Genomic DNA, 24,120 nt, shown 5'->3' on the forward strand with positions numbered 1-24,120 from the left:
ATAGAGCATTGGACTTGGAATCAGGAAAACTCATATTCCTTGGGTCAGATCTGGCCTCAGAAACTTACAGGCTGTATAAACCTGAGTAAGTTACTTAATCCTGTTTGATTTAGCTCCTCATTTATAAAATGAGCTGGAGAAGAAAATGGCAAATCACACTAGTATCTTTGCTAAGAAAATTTCAAATGGAATCACAAAGACTCGGGTATGACTGAAACAACTGAACAACATTCTGACTTCAAGTCCAACGTTCTATCTTTTATTTTAGATTTCAAAAGTCTATATACAAAGGGTATCTCTTAGAGGAGTAGGAAGGTGGGAAAGGACGGAATTTAAGATGGGAAATGGATTTTGGAGAAAATGGAAAAAATGGAAATAGAAGCTAATTTTCAGAAAATAATCAGTGTGGTATGGGTCAATTTCTGTCAAGCCCTGGCTCTTTTATAATGTTAGATCAACAGTCCTCTGCATCCTCTGATTATGTGGTACCAAGGGACTGAAAGGCAGTGGTGTCTGCCATGGACACCTCAATTAGAGAGACTCTGGGAGCATTGGTAGACCAGCTACTTCCAGATAGCTTATAATCTTTTTCCCTCCTTTTTCTTTAACATCAAAGATTTAGGGAGGACCAAAGAGAAATGGGGCTGAGACTGAAGAATAAATAGATTCTGGAAGCAAACACCGTCTCAGCACATTTCATGTTTTGACAAGTTTTGTGGGCCCCCAACTACTAGTTGTTTTAAGGGCCTCATTTTTCACTCTGTTGACTTTAATTAGGCTCCCAAGTTTGACAATTTATTGCTATTATCAGTATTGTTTTTTAAAGCTAGCATTCTTACCAGTCAGACTCCTCCAAACTCATTCAGCTTGACTTCACAAATTTTAAGGGAAGATGCAAACGTATTTTCTGGTGACAGTTTTCGGTACCAAGTCAACAGACTGGCCATAATGAGATATAGTGGCACAACAACATATAAAAGGCTGTTTATAAAATAGCTATTTCAAAAAGTCATAAAACTAAAAAATGAACCAATAGGTCTTCAACTAGAGAGAAAGTGGTATCAAGGCTCTGTGACTTAAGAAGGTACTTTTAAAACTCCAGTTAGTAGGTTAAATATGAAAGTGCAATTTAACTTTACTCATTTGTTCCTAATTTTTCATAGTTTTTTTTGTTTGTTTTTTGAAGGGGAGAGAAGAGATTTGGTAGAAATAGTGGACTTGAATTAGAATCTGTTTCACTAATTTTCACCTGTGTGACTTTGGGTAAGTCAATTAACTTCTCTGGGAATGTTTCCTCATTAATAAAATGAGACAAGTTCCCTTCTTATTCTAAATTCTGTGATCCAATTATTCTAGGTGAATTAGTTATATAAAACCTTTCAAGGAATACAGTATTTTGCTTAAAATTAATGTCCTGTTTTATTTTCAGGCATATTCCAAATCACAGAATGTCAAAGTTAGAAGAGATCTCAGAGACCATCTAATGTGACCTTTATTGACCCAGAATCTCCTACAATATACCCATCAATCCAATTTCTTTCTTATGAAGACTTCCAGGGATGGTAAACCGATTACTTTTTTTTTTTTTTTTTTTTTTAGAAAGCCCTTCCCAATTTGTATATAAATCTAAATATTAGGAATTATTTTCTCATATCAAACTTGTCTTTCAGAAACTTCTCCCATCCCTATTTCCTACTTTGATTGCTGCTGGTTTTGCTCACTAGGCAAAATAATAATAATAATTACAATAATAATAATAATAATTACAATAATAATAATCAGACATCTTCTTTTACATGATTTCTCTTCAACAAGTATTTATTAACCATGCCACATGTTGTGCTTGGCACTGGAGATACAAAAATGAAAGGGTTCCTACCCTCAAGGTCCTGAAATTCACCTATAAAATCCTCTATAACATCTTAGTTTCTCCAAGGCAAACCTCTCTGACTTTAGAAAGACTTTAATTTATAAAATTTGATAGATTTTTCACAATGAGAGTTAGGGATTTCATTCAATAGGTTAAGTTTATTTGAATTGATGGTATATGGACCAGTGCTAGCCAGTAGAGAGAAAAAGGGTTCTGGGCATTTAGGAGTAGTGTCTAGGAGAAGAAAAAATGATGCAAGACAGAGTTTGGAAGAACAATTGAATATAAAGCTAACAAACTCCATGATTTTTGCCTTTGTGCCCTTGTTTCAAGAAGGGGGATGGCAGGAAGAAAAAAGGACAGAGCTTGTTTGTACTGGCTTTTTTGAGTGGCTAGATAAAGCCTTTCATTATCCAGACTGAAAATACCATGAGCAAATAATTACCCTCAAAATTAGCTTAGCTGTGGGTATGCCAGACCCTTTTCAGGGAACAATGGAGGGGGTTGTTCATTTTTCAGGGGAATGGTGGTCAACATTAATGCACTGATTCCTTTCTCTCACAGAACAAGGGCTGGAGAAAAGACCTCTTAGAGCATGGTGTTCACATTGAGCTATTTTGTGCAACTAAATCGGACCTCCTCTGGGTCATTTTTGGCAGTTTGGCAGGTTTGTGATTTACAAAATACAATGGTGCTCCAGTGTTGTGCTAGTTTGAAATGAACAAATACAGAAATCTGAACAGTACTACTAACTCCAAAACCACCTGGAGGAGGTAGGATCACAAAGCAGAACATTTAAAGGGGGAAAAAAATCACCTTGATTTTTTTTTATGCAAAGTGTCCCAAAATTCATAGTGCACTTTTAAGATATGGAAGGATTTTGCTGCTTCTCTCTCTTTTGATAGGGTTGTTCCACTAAAAATTTACCATATATTGATTTTGCCTTCTGTTTTCTATCCTAAATAGAGGTCACATGGTAGAGAACTGACCCTGAACCTGGAAGATCAGGATTCAGGCTGAGCCTCTGACTCAGGGGTGTGTAACCCCAGTTAGGTCAGTGCTCTAGGAAGCTCTTATGCTATAATTGACAAAGAAGGGACTGACCTGCATTAGTAGGAATTTCATCTGAGAGTTTCTTATACTGATTAAATCACAAGTCCATCTCCTATCCTATATTCTCTTATTTTAAGAGTGCTTTTTGCTTTAACTAATAGCATATAAGCTTCTTTTAAAAAAAACAACAACTTTTTTTTGCCTTTTTAAACATATTTTTTAATTACATATAAAAATTAACACTCATTTTTAAAAACTTTGAACTCCAAATTCTGTCTATTCCTCCTTGAAATGGCAGGCAATTTGATATACATGTACAATCATGCAAAACACATTTCCGTATTAGTGAAGAAAACAGAGACCAAATTAAAACAAAACCCAACCAAAACAAACAAAACCTCAAGACCAAGAAAGTTTTAAAAAAGTACTTTTAAAAAATTGCATTAATTAATTAATTTAAATTAATTAAATTATAATAAATTCACAAAAATTAAATAAATAAAATTAAACTAAATGTAAATTTAAAATAATTAATTAATTAATTTAAATGCAATAATTTTTAAATTTAATATAGTCACAATTATCCATTTTACTTCCCATAATGCTTTCTGTCTTATTTGGTCATAACTTCTTTTATCCATAGATTTGACAGATAATTTCCATGCTCCCTGAATTTGCTTATGATATATCATTTATGTCTAAATCATGTACCCATTTTGACCTTATCTTGGTATATCATGTGAGATATTTTATATCTAGTTTCTGCCAAACTGCTTTCTAGTTTTCCCAGCAAGAATATAAATTTTTTGAGGGCAGGGGATTTTTAGGTTTTGTAATTATTCCTTGGACATGTTAAGTGCATTAGTGCACTAGCACATTTTATAAATAATTGCTGTTTGATGGATAGATGTCTATCCTTCTATCAGTATTGTCTATAAGTCCACAGAGAGGAAAGATTTGTTATAACTGAGGCTCCGGTAGAGGTCAAAATTGAATAGGCCAGAAAGGAAAGTTCAGAAAGATCCCTGAATTTTTAGGAGGAGGAGTAAAAAATGGGGATCTCAATGGTCATGGGATCAATAGGGAAAGATATGACCTGAAATAAAATGACCTGAAAAACAGATTCAAAACCAATTAAGCAATTTGGGAAGAAATTGCAGACATACTGAAGTCAAAAGTATTAAGTAGTGGGAAAAGATGGTTAGGACACTTGAAATCTAGAACTGAAAACAAAACAAAACACCTTGAAAGCCATCTTGTCCAACTCCTTCATTATTTAGATGAAACTGAAGTCCAGTTAAAAATCATTTGCTTAAGATCACACAGGTAGTATTTGTCATAGGTATTATTTGAAGTTGGTCTTCTGATCTTTAGAGACCATCTTTGCAGTGAATCAGTATAGGTCCCTATGTAGTATACAATTATTATGACAGAAATCTAGCAACAAGTATCAGGGATAAATAGGTCATAGAGAAGCCCTGGGGACAAGTACTGGGAAGCAGAGGGTCACCAAAGTTAAAGTGGGCTGCCAGGTAAGACTGATTTGCTGCTGAGATCCTTGTGGTTTCCTATAAGTAGGCAATTATAGGATTAGCTGTGCAATTCTTTGTATGTTCCATGTGTTTAGCAATCAACACAGTATTAAATGATCTTAGGCAATAAGGGTCTTTTGATGAAATTATTATGATTTATCCTGTGGTACTTTCCTCTCCTGTGTTATTGCTAAGTTCTTTGTTTCTGTCTCAGTTCTAAATCTTTTAGACCTTCCTAATGAGCCTTATATACACATATAAGACTATATAAAAGATGGACCCATATGAATAGGCAGGAGTCAGGAGTTCAGGCAATGGTTAGTAAACCAGAGAAACATCATAGAAAGCAGGAATGCACAAAATCTGGAAGCCTATTTAAGGTCAATAACTAGGTAAAAAGTAAGCAGTCTGGGGAAAACAGTGCCAGAAGTCTGAATAAGGTAGGATATTTGGAAACTAGGTTACTAGGTGTAAGCAACTGGAAACAAGGAAACTTGTCTTAATTTGCAAGCTTCTTGTATGTTTTCTGTTTTAATAGGAGCCAATCCTAGAGTCTGGGAGATACAAGTAAAAGTTAGCAAATTAGATTTCCTCCCTCCCTCAGGCAGTTAAAGTTAAGAGCAGTTTCTAACTTTTAGAAAGTTGAAACTATTCAATAAGTGGAATAAACCAAAAAAGCAAAAAGAACACAAATGCTCAATGTCAAACCACAGTGGTAGGTTCAGAGATTCCTTGAAAGACTTGTATGAATTTTAAAAAGTGAACACTTTATATAAGTCAGTGAATAAAGACTTACTTTATTCCCAGCAAGAATATAATTTTTTTGAGGGCAGGGGCTTTTTAGGTTTTGTAATTATTCCTTGGACATGTTAGGTGCATTAGTGCACTAGCACATTTTATAAATTGCTGTTTGATGGATAGATGTCTATCCTCCTATCAGTACTGTCTATAAATCCACAGAAAGGAAAGATTTGTTATAATTGAGGCTCAAGTAGAAGTCAAATTTGAATAAGCCAGAAAGGAAAGTTCAGAAAGATTTTTTCTTTCTGACTAATTTTTTTAAAAAAAAATTCTGCGTCTCGGAGAGGGAGATAAATAAATACTTTTTAATTGGTGTGGGGGTGGAACCCAAACCAAATTTTTAGCCTTTGAGCTTTTAAGTTTTATCAATACAAATATTAGGTTCTATGTAACTGAACCTATTTTAGATAAATAAATACTTGCTAATTAGGGAAGAGAACTCAAACCCAAAACAAATTTATAGCCTTTGAGGTTTTAAAATTTATCAATACAAATATCAATACGAATCAATACATACAACTTGTATGTGTCATAGGTAGAACTTGACCATTCATTTTCTTAATTTTGAGGCATGCTCCTTATCCATTGTCACGTTCCTTTTCAATAATTATTATTCAAAATATTCAAAATTTAATGGCAATAATAATGGCTTACATATATATATATATATATATATATATATATATAGAGAGAGAGAGAGAGAGAGAGAGGACTGTTTGCATATATTTAAATATAAACCTGTATGCATTTATGTAGCAGCAAGTTATCTAAGAGAGGCAGCAGCTTGTTCCAGGTAAATCAAGCCATAGTTATTGCCCCAACTGCCACCAATCTGCAGAGTGCAATGGAGATGATCTAGGATGCTAAACTTTAAAGCCTTGGAAATAAAATTGCCCCTACATATCACTGACCCTGCTCCCCTTTAAGGTGCACACACACACACACACACACACACACACACACATACTTCCAAATCTGGTTCCTTAAGTCATGAGCTCTTAAAGCAATCCTTGTGAAATTGCGACCTGAAAACTTCTGGTGCTGGAGCTCCTATCTCCCAGCAGCCATAGCAATTGAAGAAAACTTTTACTGAAGAAGTCCTTGGAATTGTCAAATAATTCACCTTCAGAAACCAATATAGTTTTATCAACATTAAAGAAGACATTTTTCAATCTTTTTGCTTCTATATCTGAAGGACTGTGGGAACTTTGCATTTGACTTAAAGATGAAGTCATCTATTGATGTTGTCTCCTTGACATCAGAAATTATTTTATATTATTATTTTGATACTTTACTTACTATTTTATTGCTCAGTACTTAGCACAGTGTTTGGAATACAGTGCTTCTTTTGAGAAATGAAATGGTGTAAATTATCTGTCACAAAAAGTCAAGAAAAAGCTTTTACAGTGGAGAAGAGAAAGAAGAAGCTGAATTGATGTTTCTCTCATTAGAATTGACTAAAAGAGGAAATAGCATGCATACTCAATAATGGTATAGAAATTTATCTTACCCTACAGGAAAGGAGAGGAATGAATGGGATATGGGAAGGGAGAAGGGTGGTAAGAGAGAGGGCTTATTGGGGGAGGGAGTGGTCAGTAGCAAAAACGCTTTTGAGAATAGACAAGGTGAAAGAAGAGAGAGAGAGAATAGAATAAATGGGGTGGGGGATGTGGAAATAGTAAAAAGAATTTTGGAGCAAGTTTCTTTGATAAGGTCTCATTTCTCAAAAGTAAAGGAACTGAGTCAAATTTATAAAAAATAAGAGCCATGCAGTGATAAATGATCAAAAGACATGATCTATGCCCAAAGGGCTATAAATTCATGCATATTCTTTGACCTATAATCCCAGGCATGCATCCCAAAAGAGGTCATTTAAAAAAGGAAACGGACCTATATGTACAAAAATATTTTTATAGTAGTTCTCTTACTAGGTCAAAAAAATTTAGGGGATGTTTATCAATTGGAGATCACTTAATAAATTATGGTATGTGTTTATGATGTAATATTATTGCTCTATGGGAAATGATGAGCAGGATGTTCTCGGGAAAAACTTGAAAGTCCTCCATGAACTCAAGCAAAGTGAAGTGTATTGTGTACAAAGTAAAAGCAATGTTCTGGAATGATTAACTATTAATGACTTTACTATTCTGAGAAGTACAATGACTACTCTGATGGACTTAAGGTGAAAAATCCTATCCATTTCAAGAGAAAGAACTGATTGTGTCTCAATATAGATAGAAGCTGTCTCTGTCTGTGTGTCTCCCTGTCTGTCTCTGTCTCTCTGTTTCTGTGTCTCTGTGTGTCTGTCTCCCTGTCTGTCTGTCTGTGTGTCTCCCTGTCTGTCTCTGTCTCTCTGTCTGTTTCTGTGTCTCTCTGTGTGTGTCTCCATCTGTCTCTGTTTCTCTGTTTCTGTGATTCTGTGTGTCTGTCTCCCTGTCTGTCTGTGTGTCTCCCTGTCTGTCTGTCTCTCTGTCTGTTCTTGTGTGTCTCTGTGTGTGTCTCCCTGTCTGTCTCTGTCTCTCTGTCTGTTTCTGTGTCTCTGTGTGTGTCTCCCTGTCTGTCTCTTTCTCTCTGTCTGTTTCTGTGTCTCTGTGTCTCCCTGTCTATGTCTGTCTTCCTGTCTGTGTCTCTATCTGTCTCCCTGTCTGTGTCTGTTTCTGTGTCTCTGTGTGTCTGTCTTCCTGTCTGTCTGTGTGTCTCCCTGTCTGTCTCTGTCTCTCTGTCTGTTTCTGTGTCTCTCTGTGTGTGTCTCCATCTGTCTCTGTCTCTCTGTCTGTTTCTGTGTCTCTGTGTCTCCCTGTCTATGTCTGTCTCCCTGTCTGTGTCTCTATCTGTCTCCCTGTCTGTGTCTGTTTCTGTGTCTCTGTTGTGTGTCTGTCTTCCTGTCTGTCTGTGTGCCTCCCTGTCTGTCTCTGTCTCTCTGTCTGTTCTTGTGTTTCTGTGTGTGTGTGTCCCTGTTTGTCTGTGTGTCTTCCTGTCTGTCTCTGTCTCTCTGTCTGTTTCTGTGTCTCTCTGTGTGTCTCCCTGTCTGTCTCTGTCTCTCTGTCTGTTCTTGTGTCTCTCTGTGTGTGTCTCCCTGTTTGTGTCTGTCTCTGTCTCCTTGTCTGTGTCTCTGTCTATTTCTGGATCTCTGTCTCCTTGTATATCTGTGTCTCTATCTATCTCTATTTTTTGAGGGTGTTTTTAAGGGAGGAGATCTATGTCTTCTTTCACAATATGATTTTTATGGACATGTTTTGCATAACTTCATTTTTTTTTTTTTTTGCTTTTTTAAGGCTGGAGGTGGAGATAAGGAAGAGAATCTAGAACTCAAAGTTTTAAAAACAAATGTAAAAAAATTGATTTATATGTAACTGGAGAAAAATTAAAAATATTAATTAAAATGCTTCTTTCATTCATACAGGACATGTAATTCAATTATTTTGTAGAGAGACCTGCCCCACCAGTTTCTTAAGGCACTATCCTTACTTCCTGGATCCTATAGTCTAATAGGGAATGCATGGCATGATACCAATATCCATACTATAAAACAGAACCCACGTGCATAAGGGAAATTAGAACAAAGTGCTATTAGAGTTTTAGGAAAAATCATTTTAGGCTTGAGGGTTGAACATTTTTTTTAAAGAAACACCTTCTCTGAGAATATATCCTTTTTTTTTGTTTTGTTCCCCTTTGTGGTCTTTCTTTTTTCTGTTTTTCCTTCCTCTCTCCTTTTACTTTTTCTTTCCTCATAGTTCATTCAACAACTTTTATGACCTACCTACTAAGTGCTAGGTCTTGGGGTATTATGATCAAAATGGGTACAAAATTTAAATAAGATATGCTCTTGGACCTTCTTCTGACTAGCTAAAACAATTTGCACATATCACTTTTGACTTCACTACCACAAGAGGAGATAGTGGGGCAGGAATCATCCTTTTAGTTTTTGTAAATAGGAAGTAGAACAACAGAGATGCTATGAATATCCAAGGCTAAACAACATTTTAATCAGTGTTGTAGTCGGTATCAAGTCTTCTTAAACTGTGGGTCAAAACCCCATATGGCTAACTGTGGAGGCCATGAAATAATGATTTATAATCAGCAAATGCTTGACTTGTATATCTATAATGCCTGTGGTTATGTAAAAAATTTCTCAGGAGAAAAGAGGTCATGAATGGGGGAAAAAGTTTAAGAAGCTCAATTGCTAGTAGCAACCTCTAATGCCTTTGTTACAATTGTGTCCAAAATGTTATTTATTTTTAAAGGTATTAAACCTAATTTCATAATGCAAGTCAAATATGAAATTATTTCTGATTATCTGCATATCTGTGTTTCTCTGTATATATTATTCATCCATCCTGTCTGGAAAATAAGGAAAGTGAAAGAAAAAAATCTAGCTCATGTTGAAACATTTATGAAATAAAAGATAGTTATATTATTTTTGATTGAAGTTTGTGTATGAAAAGAGAAAAATATGCTAGAAGGTTGCACTTGAATTGTATATTTCAATACCAATCTCTAGAAATATGGTACATAGTGAAAGAAATAATCATTTCCTTTTTAGCTCCCAGTTTAGTTCTTGATATTTTATGCATCAGTAATTACAGGACAACTATATTTTATTCTATCACCTATAATATCTTAAAATATGTTGGCTAAGTCTAAATAGGTAGAATGATCCCCACATCACAGCAGTGATGAAAGAGGACAGAATTCATTGGCCTGTACTCCTGCTGACTTCTTAAGAAACACTGGCCACTAGCAAAGTCATCTTATTAGAAATGGAAAGAGGGACACTTGCATAAAGTTCAGTTCATCTATTTAAATTTTACCTAACACTATAGGGCTATTGAATTATGAACTTACCAATGGAAGAGAAAGTCATTTGAATCATCAAAGGCCTCATATAATCTTTTTTTTTTTTTTAATTTAATAGCCTTTTATTTACAGGATATATACATGGGTAACTTTACAGCATTAACAATTGCCAAACCTCTTGTTCCAATTTTTCACCTCTTACCCCCCCACCCCCTCCCCTAGATGGCAGGATGACCAGTAGATGTTAAATATATTAAAATATAAATTAGATACACAATAAGTATACATGACCAAAACGTTATTTTGCTGTACAAAAAGAATCAGACTCTGAAATATTGTACAATTAGCTTGTGAAGGAAATCAAAAATGCAGGTGTGCATAAATATAGGGATTGGGAATTCAATGTAATGGTTTTTAGTCATCTCCCAGAGTTCTTTTTCTGGGCATAGCTAGTTCAGTTCATTACTGCTCCATTAGAAATGATTTGGTTGATCTCGTTGCTGAGGATGGCCTGGTCCATCAGAACTGGTCATCATATAGTATTGTTGTTGAAGTATATAATGATCTCCTGGTCCTGCTCATTTCACTCAGCATCAGTTCGTGTAAGTCTCTCCAGGCCTTTTCTGAAATCATCCTGTTGGTCATTTCTTACAGAACAGTAATATTCCATAATTTTCATATACCACAATTTATTCAGCCATTCTCCAACTGATGGACATCCATTCAGTTTCCAGTTTCTAGCCACTACAAAAAGGGCTGCCACAAACATTCGTGCACATACAGGTCCCTTTCCCTTCTTTATAATCTCTTTGGGATATAATCCCAGTAGTTCCACTGCTGGATCAAAGGGTATGCACAGTTTGATAACTTTTTGAGCATAGTTCCAAACTACTCTCCAAAATGGTTGGATTCGTTCACAACTCCACCAACAATGCATCAATGTCCCAGTTTTCCCGCATCCCCTCCAACAATCATCATTATTTTTTCCTGTCATCTTAGCCAATCTGACAGGTGTGTAGTGGTATCTTAGAGTTGTCTTAATTTGCATTTCTCTGATTAATAATGACTTGGAGCATCTTTTCATATGACTAGAAATAGTTTCAATTTCTTCATCTGAGAATTGTCTGTTCATATCCTTTGACCATTTTTCAATTGGAGAATGGCTTGATTTTTTATAAATTAGAGTTAATTCTCTATATATTTTGGAAATGGGCCTCATATAATCTTTATTGGAAACCAGAACTCCATATGATTCTCTGTGTAATAAGGAGGTTTCTCAGAAAAAATTCCAATGTGATCATGTCAGTCTTCCCAATCCAAAACTTGAAAACTAAAGAATAGCAGACCTATCCAGGTGTTTATATATGGAGTCAGTATATTTTATTATCTATGTGTTTATGTTATTGTTTAGTAATTTTTCAATCATCTGACTTTTTTGGCCTCCTTTTTTGGGTTTTCTTGGCAAAGACACTGGAGTGATTTGCCACTTCCTTCTCCAGCTCATTTTGTAGGTGAGGAAAATGGGGCAAACTGGATTAAACTACTTCCCAGGGTGACACAGTATCTGCAGTGAGAACCAAACTCAGGTATTTTTGACTCCAGGCTGGCTCTCTATCTACTGTGCTACCTAGCTATTCATCTATGATTTCTAAATTGATATTATTCCAAGGGTTGGTAGTGAAAGGCAGGATGATCTGTTGGGTAGGGAGCCAGCTTCAATGACAGAAAGATTTGGATCAAGTGCTACCTCTCAAGCATTGACTGTGGGACTCTCACCAAGTCATTTAACTTAAGTGTCCCAGATAAATTGTTAGGATTAAATTGTAGAAAAGTTGTTGATCATATTTAACATGTATTGGTCTATCTGCCATCAAGGGGAGGGGAAAAGTTGGAACAGAAGGTTTTGCAAAGGTCATTGAAGAAAAATTATCCATGCATATAACTTGTAAATAAAAAGCAATAATTAAAAAAAAAGTTGTTGACAACAAAAATCCCCAAATCCTTTTTTTTTTTTTTTTAAAGTAAGCTTTACTAAGTTGGAGAAATTTCAAATGTGGTCTTAGGATATAGTCCTGGAGTTGTTAGACTATGGAGTAGTTATATTAGAAATATGGTTGCAAATACCAGATCAATAAGGAAAGAGAATTGCTACAAGTCAGGAAGACACTCTAAGTGAGATGAGGGGAAGAGGCCTTCCAAGGAATGTATAAAGACATAAGAGTCTCCCTTGTTACTTTTCTTTGACTCAGGTAGTGTAGGACACTTCTACTTCAGGTCACAGGGAGTCTGAAGGAGAATAAACTGCCCTCATGATTTATGCCGGTGTCACCACTTGAGCCCAAGATCTTCGTCTGTAAAGTAGTTTATTAGAATACTGCAGCATCTAAGTGCTTTTATTATACCAGATCTCATTCTACAGCAGCAGAAAACTGAATCTTTTGACCCTAAAAATTCTCAGAAACCATCTAGGAAGTTATTAAAGAACTGAGAGCTATGATGCTGGAAAGAAAATCCACATCAATGAAACTACAGTTTCTTCAAGTATTACCTTTAAAGGCTTCTGTATATCTATGTCATTGCATAGTCTATCAAATGAGTCATAGAGCTCATAGAACATTTTTTTTCAGTCATGTAATGGCCACTAAGTGCTAGGTTCTGTACTAAACATTCAAACAAATATTATAGTATTTGAACTTTACCATAGCTTTGGGAGGTAGGTGCCACTATCATTTCCATTTTACAGCTGAGCTTTAGGGCTAGAAAGAAAACTCAAAGATGATCTAGCCAGCTGTTTCTAGTTTCTAGGCAGGAATTTCCTTAAAGCGTCTTAACAGGTTTTCTTTTTTCTAATAACACTGTTTTCTCAAAGTTTTTCAGTGAAATTGATTCTCATTTTCTTGTATGTTATGTTGGATCAGTGTAGTTTAGTAGAAAAACATTCAAGAATTCTAGAATTCATAGTTAAGAAATCTAATTTCTAGAAAAACCTGGGCTAATGATTGGGCCCACAAGATCTCTTTACCCAAATATGACCAGCTCTTAATGGAAAAAAATTTATATTTACCTTTACTCTGGTTTAGTGGAAATAATATCCTAAACCCTGCCCACATGCAAGTTAGTCTAGTTTTCCTCTGCAAAGTACTGAAACTATCCTAGATATATGTTTGGCTCAGGAGATTGAAGGCTCAGTCTATGATACCATTTCATGACTGAAAACATTCGGGAGATGCCCTTGATGGGCAAGTCTGGAAAGAGAACATAACTCAGCTAAGTCAGTTTGTTCTCAGTGCAAATCCTTGTTGAAGATCCTTCTCTTTTGTGGTTTAACTTTTTAAAATTTTCTTAAATCTTATTTAATATTTTCCCCAATTACATTTAAAATTTTTTTTACTTTTTTTTTGTTTTTAAAACTTTTGAGTTCCAGATTCTCTCTCTTATCCCCACTCCATTAAGAAATATGGCTTACTTTTTGTAGTGGCAAGGAAGGAAACTGAGATTGACAAGTTATGGTATATGAATGTTATGGAATATTATCGTTCTATAAGAAATGATTAGCAGGAGGATTTTAGAGAGACCTGGAGAGACTTACATGAACTGATTTAAGTGAAGTGAGTAGAACCAAGAGAACACTGTATACAGCAACATCAAGATTATGTGATAATTCTGATGGATGTGGCTCTTTTCAACAGTGAAGTGATTCAGGCCACTTCCAATGGTCTTGTGATGAAGAGAGCCATCTGCATCTGGAGAGAGGACTGTGGGGACTGAGTGTAGATCACAACATAGTATTTTCACTTTTCTTTGGTTGTTATTTGCTTGCATTTTGTTTTCGTTTTCATTTTTTTCCTTTTTGATTTGATTTTTTTTTGGGTGCAGCTTGATAATTGTAGAAATATGAATAGAAGAATTACACATTTAACATATTGGATTACTTGCTGTCTAAGGGAGGGGGTGGAGGGAATGGAGGGAGAAAAAATTTTGGAAAACAAGGTTTTTGCAAGGGTGAATGTTGAAAACTATTTATGCATATGTTTTGAAAATAAAAAGCTTTATTAAAAAAAGAAATATGTTTAACTTAATAATGACATTATTATTAAGTTAAACATATTTCTTAAGTTAAACTGCTGAGGGACTGGTTTGAGTAAGGGCCAGTAAACTGATGGCTGATTGATATTCTGCCCCTGCTTATTTCAGATTCTGTGCCAGAATATTCTTTGTGACCATTTCCATCTAGACCCTGACTTCAGAACTTTCTCTCTCCCTATGTGCCCTAGGTTGGAAGGTTACTTTTATGTGGTTGGTTTTTTTCCCCCAGGGATTTCCCAATGAGCATTCAAATTTTTACATTTTTTAAGATCTGTAATGAGCAGTGCATAGAGCTCAACTGTACTTCTTGCTACTCCACCATCTTAGCTTTACCTCTGATGCTGCAAAATAATTAAAACACAACACATCAGACCTTTGTAAGTCATTTGATTCTGCAGGCAGATTGTCTGTGGAAGACTTTTCCCTTGCCAAATTTCTAATGTTCTTAATATGGATACGGCACCATTCATTCTCTAGGAAGATTGCCTAATGAAAGCGTCAGTAAATTATCACCAACTCCAAGCATACTTTTCATTCTCCCCGTCTGCTGCTCCACATGTCCAAAAATGCAGCAGAAATAGTCTCCAGGGAGAACAGCATCTTACAAGCTATAAATCTTTGTTTTAAGTGATAGCCACAATCCTGCACCCCAGGACTCTTGAGCAGATGACCTATGAATGTGGGAAAATGAATGTTGGAAATTATATATGTATTTGGAAAAATAAAATGCCATTGAGGGGAAAAAAGAAACATTTGAAACAAAGATTTACACAATAAGAATAAGAGACTGGGGCAAAATTTAGCAAGCTTCAGAAGAGGTAAAAAAGGCAGAGGTAGGAATCATGATTGCAGACAGGGTAACTATAAAATATTCTTGATTTAAAGATATAAAAAGAATTAAGGAGCAGCAGCAGCAACAACAAGAACAACATCATTATTCAAATAAAAAGAATTTTCTTCTTTCTCTTGGACCCTAAACAATAATCTCCATAGGGTAGCTTATTGAGTTGTCTCACTTTGAAAACCTTCCTCAGTAAAGGGCCAGCCTGTTTGTATTCTGAACTCAAAAGATTTACAATTGAACAGCAATAGGTTAAAAGCATTTTTAACATTGTTTCAGTAGAAATCACAGACAGTTATTTCTAAACAATCACCTCTTTTCCTCCCTCCTTTCAGTAAGCATGTTTTTTGTTTCTGTTTTTGTTTTTCAGGTTATCTTACTCCTCTACTTCTCCGACTCCTCCCCCTTTTTTTGGATTTTGGGTCACTATTCCCTTGACCATCTCCTCTATGATATCTTCATCTAATAATCAGTTTATTTTTCTATTTTTTCCCACTGCCTCTGTTTCTTAATCCTCCCCCCCTTCCACCTCTTTTTTGTCTTTTTTTCCTTATTTCCTTCCATTTTCAAGTTCAGAAAGTAAGAAGTAGATCCTGGAAAGGAATGCAGTGAACATGACTGGTTTGAACACTTTATTTAAGATATAGGTTCTAGGAGAAACTGATCAGAAGAAAGTCAGGAGAAACTTCCTACAGGGGCAGAGTGACCTTCCTGGGTGACTGAACTGAGGTTCCAGCATATTCAGGCTGCTGTAGCATGATATGCTGAGACTCAAGAATGTAGTATGAAAAGGCAAGTGAGCCTCCTTACTTGGAGTTAGCTGACAGATGGGAGTCTGAGTGGCTGAAAAAGACCAGTGTGTGAAGTGCAGGATATTTCCTATTCTCCTGTCTCTGCTCCATTCAGCTGCTAAGTTCACAATTTACAAAGATTCTCTGGTGACCAAATGGAGTAAATCATGAGACCAGTGAAGCAGAAACTTGTGGACCAAAGCTTTATAAGGAAAAAAAAAGACAAATTGCTTAGAATACAGTGCCAGGACATAGGAACTATGAAAGGTGACTGCACAGGAAAGGATTATTTTTCCACTACTTGGATTAGTCATTGTATTAGAATTATTCTATGTCTATGTCAGAACTACAAGAGAAACAAGGAATTATTATTTATTGTTGGGAAAAGTGGAAATAGTGCTGTTATTTAAGACTATATTTGAGACAGGGTGATAATACTAGGAAAATGATTCTATAGTGTCTCTGTGATCTCTAGGGGAGGATTTTTATGTTCACTTTGCTTGATACAGATCAATGGTGTTCTGGGATATAAATTATTATAAATTAGAATATCTGGGTACAGCAGATGTGGACAAAACGCTTCAGTGAGGCTGCACTTCAAGATATTTTGTTGCTCTTTAAGAATGGATGTTTTCTGATTTTCTTTTTATCATGATGGGAGAATTTGCTGATGATGTTGTACCTTTATCTTTAATCCAAAGGAACCTTAAAGTGACAGAATAGAAATGTCATCAGAGGTCTCAAAATCATTTCCCTCCTTACTTGAATATAGGCTAGCTAATGGAGTCTGCTTAAAAGTGGCTAGAAGAGACCAATGTCTGACCTGCAGGCCATCCACCACTGATTGCATCTGTAGCCTGTTCTTTATTTAGTAGCTAGGCTACCATTTGTGTAGCCAATCATAGCTTGTGGCTCTGCCTCCCTCTCAGACAACACTTTTTTTCTTTGAATTGAAATCCTGTTTCCAATTGTTCCACATCAGAGCACTTCTTTAAGATCATTTTTTTTTGGGAGATAGAGAGCCAAGCATTGATAAAAGGGTATTTGTTTTGCTTGAGAAGTAAAACTTGTACCATATGCTTCAGTGTTTCTTATAGGGAGAGAGCACCACTTTAGACTGGCTAACTGATTATTTATTGATCCATTATCATGGCAGGGTGGAGAATAGGTGCTGAGATCTTAAATGGCAGCCTACAAAAGCATATTCATGAATGCATGAGAACGCTATGTTGTAGCCACTATTTTCTAGGAAAAGATCAGATAATTGAGTAGTAGGGGCACCTTGCCTCTTCCTTTACTGTGTTTTATAAATTATTCTTTTTTTCCCTTTTTCTTGCCTATGGCCTCCTACTTCTATTCTAGTCCTTGGTTTTGTTGTGTGAAAAAAAAAAGGCAACTTGAGAATGAGAAGGGGGAAATCACAATGTTTAGAGCACAGAGATGATCTCATTTTACAAATGAGGAAACTGAGTCCCAGAGAGGAAAGTGATCTGCCCAGTCACATAGATGTAGGTAAGATTTGAATCCACTTTCTCTGGCTGAATATCCAGGTATCTTTGTCTCTTGTCAAAATATTCATTGCTTTTTGATTTTTTTTTAATCCTCTTTGGACAATGATTTACTAAATTTCCTTTTTTAGATAAGGATCAAAGGGGGTGCATAATGAAGCACTTGGAAGTTAGGTAGACAAAGCAAGTTATTGCTTTATTGAGATTGAAAGGATTTGTTGTGGGTGCCCCATCTCTCAGTTCTCTCTTTTGGCTCACTGCCCCATCTTGCAGCCACAATAGCAGGTTAGGCTACTACCTACTGGCAGGTAGTAATAGTAGTTGGTGTCTGAGTTCTGGGGATGACCTGTCAGTGGCTGCTATTCCTACGATGAATCTTGACCCTACTTTGTTTTCTATTAATAAATAAAACCAGTGACTCTATTCTTAATTAAAACATTTGCTTGAAAGGCTGGCAATGTAAAAACAGTACTTATAAAATATTCTACCTGTAAGCTTGAAGTATACTTTTCCACCAATGTACCCAATGTCCATGGGGGAGAGTAGGTGAACATTTGAAGCAACATCATGCTTTAGTGAGTTAGACTCATGTATAGGGGACATGTGGTCAGAGAAACTCACAACTTTGTGTAGACTTTTTTCCCACTAAACTGGATGATGGATGTGATAGTGAGTTGGTCAGGCATCTTTAGTAGCTACACTGGGTTAATACTTGGCTGGACTCTGCAATTGGGCTGCACTGCTTTGTTTCTAGACCAGGCTTCTATTGGGTTGCCCCTACCTGATTCTTGGGGAGAAAGGGAAGACACTCCTGGCCTGGGATTTGCAGAAACTCCTCTGGATCTCTCTCTTGACTGTGGTGAGAAATATCTCCTGGATAGCGTAGAAAACTTTGCTTTTCCCAACTACTTCTTCTTTCCTTTTCCCAACCATTTCTTCTAGTCATTAGGTGGCAATGCAGAGATGTATTCTCTCATCAGTATCTGAGATCTTTTCCTGGGCCAGCCTTTCTGATTCAGAGTTGTATATCCCTAGGGAGAAATATTAAATAAATTAAGGTGATTAACAAGTACATTACCGAATCTCATCTCTGCTAATTAAGGCATAATCAGGTAATTTACATTTGTCCAATAATTACAAACCAGTTCTGGATTTCCGGGTTCCCCAGTTGTTGATTTGAAAGTTTTCTACTTGGTCATAAACAAATAAGCATCTCAAAAATAAAGCACTGAGATAGATTCTTCCCTGTATTATCTCTGCAGGCTACTTTGCTAATATTTTTGATATGCAAGTTGTCCATTTATCTTATTTTTTACTCCTTTCAATTATTAAAATCACCAATCATCCTTACAGATATAATATAGTTTAAGAATGCATGCTAAACTCAGTAAGAGACTTCTTAACGCTTTCCCAAAGGGCCTAGAACTTACAATCATCTCTTTGGGGGAAGTTCCTTCTTTGATCTTGTGAGCTGTATGATATTTATTATTTAGCTTGTTCACAGTGAAACTCAACTTTTGATCTAACATAATTCCCCTCATATGCCCCACCATAGTGAGAAGGTGACCCTAGTCTTTGAAGGCTATGTCAGGGAAAGGTCTTACCAAATAGACCTGGAGAGGTTTCAAGTGTGGGGATATTGGTGGTCAGCTTAACTTATACAAGAATTAGCCTCACTCTTTGGAAAGGCTTTTGTCCAAAAGACAGTTTATTGGTCATATCAGCTCATGAATGTCATCTAGCAATGTATCAAGAGTTTGAGATCTATATTGGTGAAGGGATGATTCTTTCTTATTCAAATACAAATACATATATATATACACAAACATATATATATACACCTATAATACATATATATTGGAACATAGAGATGGACATTGAAGAAGGATTTTCTGGATCTAGTGTTTAAGGAATATATGATTCTTCCAAAAGGGTTAGGTTTTCTTTCAAATATAAAAATAGACTTTTAATTGACTAACATTTTTCCATATGTGATATAGATTAATATATCAGAATATATTGTACAAGTTAACAAAGAATCAAAAGGGAATAGCTCTCATTTTCTTTTTCTCTCTCTTTTTTTTTAACAAAAAGAAATCGGGCAGGGGTATTTTGCACCACGAATGACATTAATGTGAAATGATTGAGAGCTATTTTTGCATAACCATGAGTGTTTTTCCCCAGTATTTAGTGTTCTGCAGGCAAAAGAAATGAAAATGATAAAATACAAAGATGACAGGCATTTGGGATCAAATTGTATTGGAGGTTCCTGGGAATGCTTTTATTCAGGCTCACTACCTTTATTACAGAAAGTACAGGAATTTAACTCTGGAAATAAGTTTCAGTCTGAGGTGAATCCTATTCAAAATTGAATATCCTCATAATAATAACTGACATTTATATAGCTCTATAAAGTTTTCAAAGCACTTAACATATATTATCTCATTTGAGTCTTGCAGCAATCCTGTGAGAGAGGTACGGTAGGTGTTTATTATTCTGGTACAGAGGAAAGAGCCCTAGCTTTGGAGTCAGATGATTTGGATTTAAATATCATCTTTGACACAATTTGTGTGACCCTGCTAAGTCATTTAAACTCCTTAGACCTTAGTTTCCTTATCTATAAGGACAGGGATTTGGTCTAGATGTCTTCTTTTTTTTTTATTTTTTTATTTAATAGCCTTTTATTTACAGGATATATGCATGGGTAACTTTACAGCATTAACAATTGCCAAACCTCTTGTTCCAATTTTTCACCTCTTACCCCCCCACCTCCTCCCCTAGATGGCAGGATGACCAGTAGATGTTAAATATATTAAAATATAAATTAGATACACAATAAGTATACATGACCAAAACATTATTTTGCTGTACAAAAAGAATCAGACTCTGAAATATTGTACAATTAGCTTGTGAAGGAAATCAAAAATGCAGGTGTGCATAAATATAGGGATTGGGAATTCAATGTAATGGTTTTTAGTCATCTCCCAGAGTTCTTTTTCTGGGCATAGCTGGTTCAGTTCTAGATGTCTTCTGATAGCTCTCCCTATTCTAAATATATGATCCCCGTTATACAGATGAGGAAACTGATTCTCAGAGACTAAGTGACTTGATAGCCATGCGGATAACATGTATCAAGAAAAAATTAAGCCTATATCTTATTCCTATCTTGCATCTCTGATCTTATAACACCCACTTTATAGATGATAGAACTGAGATTCAGAAAGGTAAAGTATGGTCAGAGTGCTAGTAAATGTTACCATCATTACTAGAACCCAGGCTTCTTTCTTCCAAGTTGAATGCTCTTCACCAACCACACTGTGATTTCTCTATTTATAGATTTCTACAATTGTTAAAGTGGTTTCACACATATTTTCTCACTTGATCCTAACAACAACTCTGGGAAGGAAGTTAATATTATTCCATTTTTATACATGAGTCTCTTAGAGGTTTAAATGATTCAGTGGATGAGAGAAAGCAAGACCTTCGCTCTCTAGGAGAAAATACAAGATGACATAATGTGCAGTATGCTGAAATTAGACTTGGGAAGACCTGAGATTGAATTTTATCTCAAATATTTACTAGCTGTGTGATATGGACAAGTCATTTAACCTCATTCAGATTACATATACCTCACCTGTAAAATGTAGATGAAAATAATAGTAGCTATCTCACAGGATTTTGGGGGAGAATTAAATGATATAATGTATAGAAAGCATTTAGTAAACTTTAATGTACCATAGTCATTAAAGAGATGGTAGAAATAGAATGGATCAGGAGGCTAGGAAGACCAGGATTCAAATCTTAACCTGTGATACATACTAATTGTGTATCCCTGTCTAAATCTAGGAAATTCTCTAAGATAATAATTTTCAGAGAAAATGGTAACTTGCATTGGTACTGAGAATTTCTTCATCTGAGAATTTTTTGTAGTGACAAAATCATAGATTTGTTCCTTATTAGCCATTAACTATGTTCTCAGTCCCAGTTCAGAGCCTTTCCAAGAATACTTGGCAATCTCTTGCCAGAAGAATTTCCTGTAATTGAAATATAGAAGCTCACTAGGAGGAAACTCTGTACCAGGCAATAGTCATGGCTTTAGAAACCTGAAACAAATGGAGCTTCCTCTACCTGGAATAATGAACTGCGTATAGCAACTCTGCCCTGGACAGAGAAATCTGCAGACCTTGATAAAGCCACTGGACCTTCAGGAAAATCCCCTAATCTGGAAATCCAGCTTCTACAATTGGGTACCTGCTTCTTCTATTACAATAATTCATCTATTTACCCTGGCTGGAGGTAGCATGGAACAGTGGTATTATAGGATTGGAAGTTTAGGAAGACCTGGATTCAAATCTCTTTTCTGAGATTTGCAAGTTAGCTGAACTTTAGCAAGCTCTTGGATCTCTTTATACCTTGATTTCTTCATCTATATAAGAAAAGAAATGGAATTTATGGTTTCTAAGATTCTTTTCAGCTCTAAATCAATGATGCTGGAAACTGTGGATTGCCCAAACATTTCCCTCAATCTATCTTCCATAACTCCAGCTCATAGTGTATTAATTTAATTTGTGCATGATGATTTTGTCTTCCTGGATCTACCTCTTAACCTGTGTTGAACTTTTCTAAGTCTTATCTTGAGGTTCCATCTAGTGTTTAGTCCTGGCTGTCTCCTTAGCTATTGAACTCTACTTAATGGCTAAAAGGAAGTATAGAGACTCATTTTGGCAACTTGATGATTTTACCTAGTATCATTTTGGTATTTTGTTTACTCCTCAAAATAGTTATTCCCAACCCCTCATTGTATAGCTAAGGCAAATGAAATGCAAAGGGGAAAATGGTTATGGTTACAGAGCAAATAAATGGTAGAGATGGGATGCAGATTTGGGTATTCTAAATCTCCATGTAGCATGGTATTATGAGCTTCCATTTCAGTGGCCCCAGTCTAGAGAATAGTGAGATAACAGTCCCAAGAACAAAGAATAAATAAAGACTACCCAATTTTAGCCTACTCAAGTTTTACTTTTGAAGCTAGTCCTGTCTGATCTTGGCTTGTGCTATTGGCAATGAGAACTTGTCAATATATATATCTGAAATATATAGTCTTAAAGTATTGTTTGGAATTCTTAGACACTGAGATATTTTCCCTTAGTCACTCAGTTGGTATGTGCCAGGGCTAGGACTTTAACCTTTATCTTGCTGATTTGAAGGCCATTTTTTATTCAATTCAACAAACACTTATTAACTACCTACTAAATATGTGCAAAGTGCTATGGAAGCACTCGGGATACAAAGAAATAGTCCATGCCATCAGAGAGATTTTTTTTCCTTTGAAGGATGAAATAAAATATATACATAACAAAAATTAAAGGTTGTATAAAATTACATGAAATAATTTTAAGAGGAAGCAAAATCTAATAATTTGGTGGATGAGGGTGAAGATGGACCAAAGATGTCCTTTTGTACATGTGAACTGAGAATTTATAAGCTGGAGAAAAGGAAAGAGGCATTTGAAAGGGAGAGAAACTGCTTATCTAAAATTTGTTGTCTGTCCTTTATTCTCAAAACAGACCATGGCATCGGGAAGGAAATGCCATGACATGCAAATGAATTAAGTTGATGTAAGGGAGGACTGTGCAAAAACACCAGCCTTACCTTCTCCTCCAGAGCTATTAAATGGCAAAATGTAGATCAGGATGACTGGAGATTGCCCTGGATGCAGTGGGAGACTGACCTTTTAAAAGTAAAGATTTTAAACACACCTCAGTCTGACCGAATCAACACCTAGGCAGTGATTAAGGGAAGGTTAGAAATGAAATAGAGAATGGCTTCTTTTATCTAATAAAAAAAAAAAATTATCAACCTGGGAAGGGAAGACTCTCAGAATTTCTGGCCAAAATAGAAATGGTTGCTATTTACATTTATTCGAACCAATCAGGGCCCAAACAATGACCAAGTGACAGGAATAAGAGATATTTCATACATACAGCAGCCCACTTGGACTAGGACAGAGTGAGGGGGAATTATGTGTAGTGGGAATTGTAGGGATATTGGGGATCCAGAGGTAGCCTGAGCTGTTTCTATTTTATTTTAGAGGCAATAGGAAGCCACTGAATATTTTTGAATGTGTGCAGGTCATTTCTGTGTTGTAGGAAAATCAGCTTGGTAGCTGTATGTAGAATGAATTGGAGAAAGGAGAGACTGGAGGGATGGAGACAGTACCATTAATACTTAGGGTAGAGAATCTAAAAATGGAAAGAAAGAGACTGGTTGTGGGCAAAATGTTATGGAGATAGGAGCAATGAGATTTAGCTAGTAATTATATATAAGGACTGAATGAGAGGCTTGTTTTCAAGGTTGTAAACCTAGGTGACTGGAAAAATAATGAAGTCATCAGCTAAAACTGGGAAGTTTAAAGGAAAAAGTGGCTACTTCTACCTACCATTTTCTTGTGCTAATTTTAAAATGAATTCTAAAGGATCTTCCTATTTGTTGCTACAAATCCTTTTTGGAAGTAGTCGGTAAGAATACAAAATAGATAAATCCATTGCCATATTAGAATTTTCTAGCTTTGGATTTTAATGGTTTTAGCCTGGTTAGTGTTATTAGAAGTCTTTTGGTTAGACAGATTTTTTTTTTTTATCATTATGTTGCAGGTAATGAGATTTGACTTCTGAAAACATAGCCCTTCCCTTAGGAAGCTTAGGGTAAAGTTAGGGAGACAAAATGAATATGTGACAATTACAGAGCCAAAGGAAGAATAGTGTAAAATGTTATATAATGCCAAGAAGTTCCCCAGAGCCCTCAGAGTAGAGGAAAATGGATGATAATCTAGGTAAAACCC

At 35.8% G+C, this 24,120-nt stretch overlaps 1 long non-coding RNA gene across 1 annotated transcript in view; it reads left to right on the forward strand.

The window, feature by feature from the left end:
- Nucleotides 1–1,180: 1,180 nt before the first annotated feature.
- LOC116421595 overlaps nt 1,181–24,120 on the forward strand; it is a 106,950-nt gene continuing 84,010 nt past the window's right edge. Inside the window, exons 1-3 of the long non-coding RNA XR_004232045.1 lie at nt 1,181–1,263; nt 1,430–1,562; nt 2,435–2,537. This is a non-coding gene — a long non-coding RNA (uncharacterized LOC116421595). The remainder of the gene's footprint in view (nt 1,264–1,429; nt 1,563–2,434; nt 2,538–24,120) is intronic.

This window comes from Sarcophilus harrisii, chromosome 1, assembly GCF_902635505.1.
Source record: "Sarcophilus harrisii chromosome 1, mSarHar1.11, whole genome shotgun sequence".
Taxonomy (NCBI): domain Eukaryota; kingdom Metazoa; phylum Chordata; class Mammalia; order Dasyuromorphia; family Dasyuridae; genus Sarcophilus; species Sarcophilus harrisii.